This window comes from Symphodus melops (assembly GCF_947650265.1).
Source record: "Symphodus melops genome assembly, chromosome: 20".
Lineage (NCBI taxonomy): Eukaryota > Metazoa > Chordata > Actinopteri > Labriformes > Labridae > Symphodus > Symphodus melops.
Window position 1 is genome coordinate 7,716,373 of NC_136710.1, and position 12,125 is coordinate 7,728,497.

A 12,125-nucleotide genomic window follows, 5' to 3' on the forward strand; every position below is an offset into this window, starting at 1 on the left:
GCAACAGCTTTCACAGCCAATAGGAACTTGGCACACGGGATCCAACGTCTCAGCTCCAGTGGTGGGTTTTCAGCCTGCCGGTTACAGGTGGCCATAAGAACAGCTATCAGGAAGAAGCCCTGAACTGAATTAACATTGGTCACTCTGCAACATTTTTATGATCAATTCCCTTAGCCCGTAACTTTGGCACTTTCTGTTGCGGACCCCGTTGATTCAGAGGCAGGGCTGTATGTTTAGTACAGAGGGGAGGACACAGGCTGCAAAGCAGATAAACGTCAGCAGACCCTTAATCATAACCCCTCAGCACACAATCACATTGTGTCATGTTTATGATTCAGAGAGTTATAGAGAAGTGAAACCAGATTGACTTCGGATCTTATGATTTCTTCATAAGAACATTTGCGTCCAAAGCTTACACCCTCACTGTAAGGCTAATACTGTAATTTTAAACACAAGCGATTATTGTACAATTGTAATGTAAAAGATTCATGTGTGAAATAAACTATTACTGTCATATAGTTTATGGTGTCAGTAAAAGTGTAATAAACCTCCAGAGGTAAGATTTTGTATCAGACAGAGGGAGATGGGTTTTAAAGGGGAAAGGGCGTTAGGCCTCAGAAGTAGCAGGAACAGGTATCTTCTGACCAACTATAAATATCCACTCCTTTTCAGACTTCAGGATTTCCATGGCCTCAAACACAACCCTCTTCAATCAGAAAGTCCAAAAAAAAAAAAAAAAAAAAGCGAAGAAGGAGAGGACGCTCTCACTTATGTGCCCAAAAAAACTAGAAGTTACAACACTTACAACATCCCAGCAGATAGAGAGCAGTGGAGAGCTCCCCAATCTCACAGAAACAATGACAGAACTCTCCAGGCTCACTAAAGTCCAGCTCACAGCCAAATCTACTGCATGTATGCCAGTGTCCCGCCTCCAACACCGTCTATAAATTAAACTGAGGCTTCAGAGTTATTTGTGGGTTTTTTTGTTGTTGTTTTTTTGTATTGGGCCTTGTTATGTTTGAACTCTCACTATGAATGATAAGGACCGACTACTGGGACTGCCATTTCAACCCCTGGTATCTAAGGAAGTTTGAACATCAGTATTAATCTATAAATACCTTGGTGGGGTCATGAGCGCCATGGTTTTCTCGCCTGACTAAATATAAACAAGTCCTGTCTGTGCAGTGTTATCTATAACAGAGTGATGCAACTCTCCGAAACCCCTCTGAAATAGGTCCTAAAATATACATGAAAAGGGAACGGAAAAATAAACCCGTTCTTCTGTGTCGACTGTTTGAAGACGCAGGCACAACCTTCATCAGGCATCCATAAAATATCACAATGAGGAACAAAAGAGAGGAAGGAAGGGAGAGGGGAAGAAACAATGAATGAACAAGACAAAGACGACTCATGAATTGGATGGAGTTGTCAGCATTGCCGGAGTCGCTGAGGCACATCTGTAACAGCAGATTCCTTTTCTAGCGTGGTGAAAAAAAATGACAAAATACCTCAAGTTTCCTTTCAGGTCTTGGCAGGTTTGAAATAGGCAGGACAAGAGAGCGCCGCGACTCACATTTATGTCTAATACTTGCTCTTTTTTTTTTTTTTTTTTTTTCCCACACAGAGCTCTGTATTCCCCCCGGGCTACCATTTGCTTTGCAAAATGCATGCATGAAATTCTTGAGACCGGCCTCCCCACGAGAGTCTAAATAATAGATTACCAACACAGCTTCCAGCCTGCGCTATAACTTCGGCCCCAACTGTCTGGCCTCATTAGCGAGTGAAGTGTAAAAGATAGCCAGCTGCTAGCCCAGGTGACGGCACACAGCTCTGGCCTTTTGGCAGCAGCGGCCCACCCTAAAGAGAATATACGGCGTCTCGCTCTGCGCAATTCATCTTGTAATCCGCCTTAAAGCTGCTAAGCTTCCGTTGATGGCAAATGAATGGACAGCAATGGCAGAGAAGACGGAGAGAGAGGGAGACATGGGTGAAAGTTTCAGTGAGCAACAAAGGGAGGGAATAAAAGAAGAAGAAGAAGAAAGAAAAGAAAAAAAGGACTGAAGTGTGTTAGATTCATCTGTGAGGAAGTCTGTTGGTTTGTGGCTGTCTGGTCAGAATCAAAGGTGACCTAAGCCATTTTCCTCCACTGATTGTCCCCTCTCTTTCCCTCCTTTTTGCCCCTCCCTCCATCGTTTTTCACTTTCTCCTCTGTTGCTGTATCTCTCTCACCCGCTCTCTCTATGCCCGCTTCCAAATGGCAGTCATTATGCCGGACATGAAAAGTCATTTTAGTTCCGCCTGGCTTCTTCAAAGCAGCTAGCTATAATTGCACATTGAGTAGAGGGAGAATGCTGGGGTTACAGAGAATTTAAACATTGACTCCTAACCTTGCAGTAATGCTGGAATTTGAATTTGACTCCAAAAGAGAAAATGTAATAACGAGCTGATATTTGGATTCTTCTTTAAACTTAATCCATCAACATCGCCAGCCTTTATTGGATGACTGTCTTTGATTAGAGATACCCGGGCATGTTGAAACATGTCCCTTTGGACACGTGGGTTCCAGACTCCAGTGAGGGAATCGGACACACTGGATCCCATTACAACACGTTTTATTTGAAGAATTACAGCACAAATTGGGGAAACACTTCCAAATGATGAAAAATCTATCCACTATTAAATGCATTCCTCATTCGTGAAATTGCTATGTGGCAATGTCACTGCACTTAGTAATGGAATTATCTCCTCTTTGCCAAGTCCTGTTGGAGTCTGGAAAATGCAAATGGAGAAAAAACTAAATCTGAAGACACCTTTGTCCTCAAGCCTAATTTTAGACCAACAACAAATGTCTTATAGCTTTATTTGATGCAAACTGATTGTCTTTGTCTATGTTACATTCTTTCCTCCCCTTTTTGTCTGCTCATATTTGGCATGCGCACAAGTGTTTGTGAGCTGGCTTGTGTGTGACAAATTCAGTCCCGAAACAGTTAACAGTCCCTGAGGTTCATGTGCACACTACGTTGTTCTTTTCCAGTTTACGAGCTCGCCACCAGTCAGAGCAGAACACCCCTCGCTTGCACTTATCTCCCTGCAACCCTCTATTTGGCACAGCAGGTAGCATAATTGTTCTTGGAAAGAGCCTATCAAACTAAAGGCTCCATTTTTTGACTTCTCTTTCACAAAGACCTTTATCATAACACTTCATTTTTATTTTTTTTTTGCCCTGCTCTAGGCTCTAACCGCAGAGTGCCTCTGAACAAAAAGTGGTTTCAGCTAAGTCATTCCCTTTTGATGGAGGATGGGGGGGGGGGGGGGGGGGGGGGGGGGGGGCTGAGTGAGTAGAGGGTGAGGTATAAAGGAAATATAGACCATAAAAATACATCTGCGATGCGTCCCTTGGCCCCCCAACCAATGAAACACAACACCAACGATCCCTTTTTCCAAGCAGAAGCACATTTTAAAAACTGTCATAGTTTAATTGAAATTCCATCACTTATGTGGCTGCCATTGTGGAATAATTTGATAAAGCCGAGTGACATGAATGCAAAGAGCTGACCGCCACGTCTTTTTCTTCTCCCAGCTTTTATTTTCTCATTCTGCCGGTTATTCAAATCAAACTCAGTGGATTCTGCTCTCAGCCTTACCAAAAAAGTAAGATAAGAGAAAACGAGACAAAAGGAAGGGCATACAAAGAAATAATGTTTCGGGTAGCACCAAAGTCAGAATGATTTCTTTAAAAATGTCACCAAGTTTTTTTTTCGATTTTCACGAGATTAGAAACTAGAAATATTCGTCCTGACTTTTTCAAAGTGACAAGCTGTCGGTTACTTGACGGGAGATGATCCAAAATGGAGGTCAAGGGCAGAATCCCAATCCTCTGCCAGTGCCAGTGACCCTGATTCAAATGCACACCAACATACTCCCTCCCCCTATGTCTTCACAACTGGCTACAGGCGTTTGGCATCCATCATATCCACTGAAACCTAATCTGCAAGCAAAGGACAGCTGCGACAGAAAAAAAAAAAAAAAAAACCTGCATGTACATTCTGCCTTAAGGGAAAGCCTCAGGGCAAATTGTTCGATGTTGTACCCTACGCTTTGATGAAGCATGTCTGAAATGAAAGCATCGTTTTGTCTTTTAGCAAAAAGATCTTTTAAAAAGGACGGAAAAAAATAAATAGCAATGGGGGAGGTACGGGACTTTTTCTTTTTTTTTTATGTGATACTTGGCTTTGATTAGATACATTCATGGAAGAGGGGGGGGGGAATAGGCAAAATCTAAGCAAGGGAAGAGAGAAATTAAGAAATACAAAATGAGAAAATTGGAGTTAACAGGAGGGAACAAGCTTAGCTAAACCCATTGCGCTCCCTCCACTGCCAAATAATATTTACGCCTCAGCCTTCTGCCCTGACAGGGTGATGGACAGTAGAGGTGATTTTGCCTGGGCGTGAAAATAGGCTCCTTATTATTCCAACCCAGTGGCAACTTGAATATCAATAAAAACTGCTCGCGTTCCCCTATGTGTAAAACCAATGCCCCGTAGCGGTGGTTTTTATCAAGCAACCCACCCTTGACGCTAGTTATACAGTACTAGAGGTTACGGGAGGAAATGCTTGCCAAGTAAATAAGTGAGTGAAGCGATTGAATAGAGGGGAAAAACACAGCGGGACCGGGGCCAAAGTGAACCAAGGGTAAAGTCATGATCACTTCATTATGCTGGAGTGCGGCTCAGTGTTGTGCGAAATCAAACTGCTTTCTCATTTGTCACAATGCATCAAGCCGGCCCGTGTGAAGCGGGTTTTGCAGCGGGCTGGAGGCCCCTGACGCACAAGCACATGGATCAGCAGAGGAAGCTACACTGGCAAGACGCATACACGAACGCACGCACACGAACGTACATGCGTGCAGCACACTTATCAACATCGATAACGACGCCGCGCGCTCTTGCCTTTCTCTCCCCAATTTGACCTCTGCGAGTCAAACTTTCCCCCGCGTCCACCCAAACACACCATCCAGTCCGCAAGCTAGCCATTGGGCGGGTTGTCGTTAAGGGCCGTTCCCCGCACACAATAAAATAGAATACACCCACTGGATTACTGAGGGCAGGCAGTGGGGGGGGGGGGGGGGGGGTTGATTCCTAACAGACCTATTGGCACTCCATCTCCTCCAGTTCCAACTCGACGGCGCCTGATAATTGTGGCCCGCCGTGTTTACGTATCCGTTTTGTAATGTAAGTGTTGATTTCTCATTCCGCACTTGTAATAGGGGCCCTGGCCTTGGAATTCCTGAAGTGGAGCTCACGCACAGGCATGGGCACACACGTACACACTGATAGAAAACAAACTCTCTTCTCTCTCTCTCTCTCTCTCTCTCTCTCTCTCTCTCCTCCTCCTCCATCTACTCTTGAAAATAAACCAGTGAGAGCTATACTCGGCTATGAGACAGTAAGGTGCAGGCCCGCTTGTTTGTAAGAAAAGTTGGGTTTGCGTCTAAAAAGGGGACTTGGGATGAGGAAATAATAAAAGCTCAGGTAGTACTTTGTTACATAAACTGCTGACAATGAGCTCATACGTATGAGCTTAACATTTAACCCCCGTATATCGCAGTACTTTAAAAAAACACTTAGCCAGTGTACATTGGCGAAACAAAACAAACACAAAAGGACATTTGAAAGACATTTCCGACTTTCAAAAGTACTCTGTCGTCCCTCCAAGACACTGTCAAAAATGTGGGATGTGATTTCAGATTGTGCTTCAGGCACAAAAAGCTGGAGAAAAAGGTACATCGGCAGGCACGCAAAAATGGCCCAACTCCCTCATAGGCACTTTCCAACCGCTTATATCATTTTTCAGTTTAATGGCTTGCATGCCATGGACTGTTTGTATCCTTCACACACAGACAGACACACACACACACACACACACATACACACACTGGTGAATGACACAGGAAAGCTGGACTCATTCCTTCTTTCATTTCCTTTATCCTGAAATACCTTTGCTCCAAATGTATATCAAGATTTTTTTTTTCTCTCACAAAAAAGCCTTCTATTATTTTGAAGGATTAAAACAGAAAAAGCCACAGAGTGAAGGATGGGGGTTTGAAAGAAAATGGCCGCGTCAGTGTCGTTTTCCATGATCGAGACACTTTCCTCCCTTCAGCGACTTTTGGATGGCAGCACTTTAAGCCAGCACCTCTTTTTAGTGCCTATCCATTTTGTCTCCACTTTTGAGCGCTGCTGTCGCAACAGCAAAATTGGAAATCGAACGTGTGGTGACAGTGCTAATTGCGCCATGTCAAAATTGGGCGAGTGCTAATTGTTTGAGCCGGGGAGTGTAGAACATGTAAGACAGTGGAGATGCTGGGGTTTGCTTTCCCTGAGTGCTTACTGGCTATAAAGTGGGAAATGCTTGAGCAAACACACATGCACCGATTTGCATGCTTAAACACACACGCACATATTGGCTCTTTGAACACCTGACTGTCCTACTTTGCCTTCAATCAAAGCCTTTTATCAGACACGGAGCAACATTTGACATTACAAATGTTAACACAGCCTTTTTTTCTGCATGCCAATGAAACACTTATCCATAAATGTATTAGGCTGACAGATAGCTTTTTGTTGTCATCCTACAAGCTAATGGATTCACACATACCTCCATGAGAACTTTGGGAAACAATATTTTAAAATTGTTCTGTACTTGTAGTCTAGTGTGTAAGATAAAAGTGCAGGTGGGGTGCCTTAAATTCCTTCTCCATGACTTGTAGCTCTTTTGCTGCATTCTTCTAACTGACTGGAGAGAATGAGTCCCCTAGTGGCCCAACTGGCACACTGAGCACAGGTGGTGTGTGTGTGTGTGTGTCTATTGAAAAGGTTCACTTTCACCTGATTGACAGAACGCTTGTCGCTGCCTGTCCTCCCTGATATTTGCGTCGTTTCTTTTTTAACATGTTACCTCCTTAAAAAAAAAAAAAAAAGTACAGACAACGTAAAATGCTTGCTAAAAATAAGACAGACAAGGCTTGGGATCTCTGGAGAGTTAAAGGAATTTAGTTGGAAACATTCTTCACAATCGGCTCGCTGGAAATAGACTTCCACAACTCTCTAACAAGGTCCTCGAAATTAACTGTATTTACAAGACAGTGCTCCAGTTAACAAGGAGCTGGACATAACATGTTAGAAACGGTGGGTTGTGTACTTTTTTTTTTTAAGCGATGGAGACAAAAAAAACACTGTGGCTTTCTTAATTACGCAATATCAGCGTAAATACCATGTTTATTAGATACTAATGCTCATTTCCCGTGAATTTTAACGGATTCTGACAACACAAACCGCTGGAAATGACCAACATATTCCACCTGTGCATTCAACCATCTATGTTGATTATGCAAAATAGACAATAACGGCTTTAAAGACGGATTTTTGTGTGTGTGACATGATGTTTTACCTCTAAAAGCGCCGCTGTGTGTCAACGACTGCGCGCGTTCATAAGAACTATGCGCATACACACGGATAAAACGGTTATACCAACAAACAAGGACGCTTTCACTTAGTATTTATAAACTACGGGATTACCCCAGTCTAAATTGGCGTGACTGCTCACATTGTATATGTTCGAACCAACTTCCCGAGGCTCTACGCAACACCTGAAATCACTGCGGCAGCGACTTCAGCTCCCACTGTCAGTCACAACCTCCAAACTCACGCGCTCGTCAAACATTCTTCTTACCTTATCACCATTTCGCCGACAGTTTGAAACTCGGTCTCTCCTTTAATTCTCTCACTGAGAATTGTTTTTGTTTTGTTTTTTTTACATCCAGTTATGACAGTCGAGTCCTGATAAAATAGCGTGGAGGAAAGAAATCCAGGTTCTTCTTCAGTTTTTTTTCCCCCTTCGTTTTCTTCCCTCGGGTTGTCCGTCACAAACGCATTATGGATATTCGGGTTTGACGAGACGACAAGACGCGCACGTGCAGCGTTTTTAATGTATTCACTGGGTTTTTTTTTTTGGGGTAGTCTGTGTTGTGCTCGCTAGATCTTCATTGAATTGAACGTGGCGAGACCGTGGTTGTGTTTGAAGAGTGCGGAGTGGCTGGGACACACAGCCCCTCGCGCTCTCTCTCTCTCTCTCCCTCCCTCTTACTCTCTCTCTCTCTCTCCTTTTCTCACTCTGTCAGTCCCTCTGTCTATCTGTCTGTTTGTCTGCCTCTTACTCCCTCTATGCCGAGACCCGAGCACGGACTAAAACCTCAGGCTGAGAAAAACTGAGACTGAAAGAGAGAGAGAGAGAGAGGGAGAGCGAGAGAGAGAGGTGTGTGTAGGAGGGGTGACGTCACTTCGTGAGGTCCCACTTTCCCAACTCTCCTGGATCAACTTTACCCCCCCAAGTCCACTGCAGGAATGTACACTTGGATGAGGCTATTTTGGGGTAATATTTGTGTTGAAGAGAGGCGTGGGTGGGTGTGCGTGTGTGTGGGTGAGTGTTTTGGTCTGACTTGGTAATTATTTTCAGTTACCATGAGAATTTGAGTGCATGTGTGCTGCTGAACTGATTATTGTACTGCCTTAACAATGTCATAAAGAAAAACAAATGTGCAATCAAAATGACTCCATATTGACAACATGAACAGGAAATGGAACAAATAACAGGGTGTGAGGAGTGGGAATAAAAAAAATCAAAACAAGAAAAAACTACATTGTCATATTTGTTTTTGTATTGTTTTGCTGTGTAACTATCTTATGTGAGTAAAGTATTTAGATAACCTACATCATTTTACAACATCAAGGTAAAAACATTTATTACAATAGGAAAAAATGAAGTGTCATGTTTCGAGGGTTCATTCATTGCTGTAGATGTTAAATATCACATATTTCCGGTTAACATCTCTATAACTAAAAACTGTCTTGTCAAAATATGTTACCATAAAAACTGTGATTATACAAAATAACGTCCTTGAAGTTTCATAAAACCAAAATCCTCTACCACTGTGGAGGATTGAAATGTTTTTAGTTCTAAAAATGAAAGGCATGTGTCGGAGTCGAAGTCCAAAAAAAGTCATCAAGGACAATAAAGTAATTGCAAATTTCCCGCTCATAGCTGCGGACACATGTTCAGCCTCTGTAGGGACGTTGCATTGATTATGTAGTTCATTTCTGCTTAAAATGTGTGCACATGCTTGTCTATCTGAGAGGCAAATCATCTGCCATATTGTTTATTTTATCAATGGCACTGCTTCTGAAGTGGGGAAGCTACATTCTCATATTGCATTAAGCCAAAGTCAGCATGTTAGAGCAACTAGTTGAGTAACAATCTATGTAACCTTGTGTAATGTTTAAACAGATCTGGTAATCATGCGAGACAGTTCCAGCTATGGCGCTGCATATGCTGGGGCAAAACAATGCTCAAGGGAATATGGCTTGTGATAACACCGTCAAGTGCACAGTCCTCTGATGTAGAGCTACAGAAAAATAACAGCAATGGCCCCCGGAGACAGATGACTATGACCAATTGTGTTTTGAGAAAAGTTGCTTTTGTGGCAGCAGCCCAAACCTTCTTTCTGATAAACTACAGAGCCCGGCAGTCATAAACATCAAGCATCCAACAATAGTACATCTGAGAGACAGAGAGACAAACTAGTGCAGTCAGCAGATCTGTTTTCTTACCTGCACTCAGACATGTCATGTGTGTGATTGAGTAACACTGATGCTGATTTATTCCCGCAAATTACACCCAGATGCATTTTCTGAGGGCAGAATTTGATAGAGCCTCCGCATTTGGATTTATAGGCCAAAAAGAAAGTGTGAGTTTTGTGTGACAATGAACAATAGAGAAACTTGATGAAATTACTGTTATTTGAACTGTTGCCCTTGACTGCTGGCTGACTGAAGCATTGTGGGAGTTGAGGCTGGTTCTGTCTAGAGGCAATTTGCTGTTAAATCACAGATGTCTGATATTTTGTGATGATTTAGAAAATGTTTTTTTTTTTTTTGTTTATCAATGAAAGGCCAAAGGGTGGAAAACTCTTATAAAAATATAGGAAATACAGTCCAAATACTGAAAATGTTGGTTAATAGGCCGCCTTGTTTATTTATTCCTTCTTTTTTTTTAAGAAAGCAATTTGAGGTTGTTTGTAACGTTGTTTAAAATGTACAATATGTACTTTTTTTTTAATGTACAGAATGGCACTTGTAAGATTTATAATTCTGCTTCTGCATCGAAACCTTGCGCTTTCATAAACTTGGCACCAGCTTTAGTAGTAGTGTTGATGAATGAAAGCAAGGATAAGATTCATCAAGGTCTTGCCATGCTACCCTTACATGGCAGAACTTTGTCCTAATAGGACACTGTAGTCCATAAACCAACCATCCTTCAATAACAAAGATCCAAGTTGGAGAAACCCTTTCAGTTTCTGTATTAATATTCCTGACAGTTGGGGTCTATTTCACTATAAAGGTTTCCTTTGTTGTAGGACAATGACAACATATTACCATTATTACCATTATATACCATTCAATTTGATTTACTCCCTTGGGGCGTGTTTACAGTCATGCGTGTGTGAGGTCGTGCAAAGTGTAGCTCTGATTGACATTTATTATGTAAATGCAATGCAAATACAGCGAAAGATGCTAAAGGTTATACACATGTGCTTTGGATGAATAATGTAACCAACTCTTTTGATGTATGTGTTTCTCTACACATTAAGTCTACATTGTTGTTGATACTGATCTGTAATCAGTTTTACAGGTTTTGCCCTACAGGCTCACAATGAACAACTGGATGGCATATGTGTTCAAATTAGTAATTTGAAGCTACTTAACTTTACTGTCTCTATATATTTCAAGACTTATTGTTTGAAATGGTTCAAGTATTATATATTTTGGAAATAATGGATGGGGTGACATGAAAAAACTACATAAAACCTACTTTTCAACAAGTTTAAATAAGTCTTAGAGGTCCTGAAAACACATCTGTGAAGTTTCTTATATACCCACTATAAGCCTTTATTTTATAATGCCTATAAACCCCCTGTATTTCAGCCCTGCTCAGAACAGGTTGTTTCTGTGCCTGTAGCTTTAAATGCAAATGAACTGTGTCTGACCCTGCCCCTCTCTGGGAGTGCTTGGGTGGCTCTGGCTTTCTCGCTCCATGCCCTATTGTGTGCAGTGAGGAGACGGACTCAGAGGTCAGAACAAACGCCTAACTGTAGGAGTGTCACCGGCTTGGGGGAGGGGATACTGCCCCTTGTGATGTCACAAAAGGAACATCTCCAATCTGCCTGTTTGAGTACACATTTTCTTAAAAGTGGGTGAGGCAAAAGACAGAGAGGGCGGACCTTTCTCATAATTGCAGGGTTTGTTAACAGGCTAGGGACACGTACTTGTGTTATAAAAACCTGGCAAAGTATATTTTGCATAATATGTGACATTTCAGTAGAATTCTTTTTTATTATTATTGTAATGTCTTGACAAATAATCTTTAAAAAATTGCAATGAAATTTGTCCAACCTCATGACAATATGCGTTAACTTTTGTGAGTCTTTATTGTGGCATCATCAAAGTATAAAATACAAGTACTTGCACATAATTCTATAGTTTCAGAACAACCAGGTGTCTGCAAAACTGATCACATTTGTATCAACCCAAAGCTGTGCGTGTGGTTACGTGCCTGTTTGCTGATAATGGCATGCAGAGCTGTCATTGTTAAACACTCAATATTATTAAGCACTGGTATGATAGCACTGTCATTTTGAGCTTTTAGCCATGTGTTAGCATTAGACAAAAAGCACTGCTATGTCAGGTGTTCACTGATCCATTGGCGCCGTATAAGGAAAATATTTTAAACTGCTTTTCTTATCACTGACTCCTTTACAGCCGTGCTTGTGTCATAGTTCTTGAGTTGGTTGATCCCTTGTACTTTGTAACACTTTATTGCTGGCTTTGTGAACTATTCAAGTTACTGTATGAAGAAAAACGTGGAGAATTGGTAGGGTTTCCTTTCACAGCATGCAGTGTTGATCTCAGATAAGGATAAAACTAATTTCTGTCAGCTTTTAAACTGTCTGGTTCAGAGACAGGGTAGAAAATCAATCAACGTGTTCTTTAAATTGCAAAAAGGGGATTGCT

The 12,125-nt window shown here is 41.9% G+C and overlaps 1 protein-coding gene across 19 annotated transcripts in view; it reads right to left on the reverse strand.

The window, feature by feature from the left end:
* LOC306841335 (receptor-type tyrosine-protein phosphatase delta-like) overlaps positions 1-12,125 on the reverse strand; it is a 347,810-nt gene that overhangs the window by 115,018 nt on the left and 220,667 nt on the right. For 4 of the 19 annotated variants that reach the window (XM_079371171.1, XM_079371174.1, XM_079371170.1 and 1 more), the window contains exon 1: positions 7,732-8,403. The exons of 10 other annotated variants lie outside the window; for them this stretch is intronic. The gene's annotated coding sequence lies outside the window, so the exon portion shown is untranslated. Of the gene's footprint in view, positions 1-7,731; positions 8,405-12,125 lie in introns of those variants that run through there. 5 more of the 19 variants (XM_079371168.1, XM_079371167.1, XM_079371166.1 and 2 more) reach the window with 2 other exon arrangements.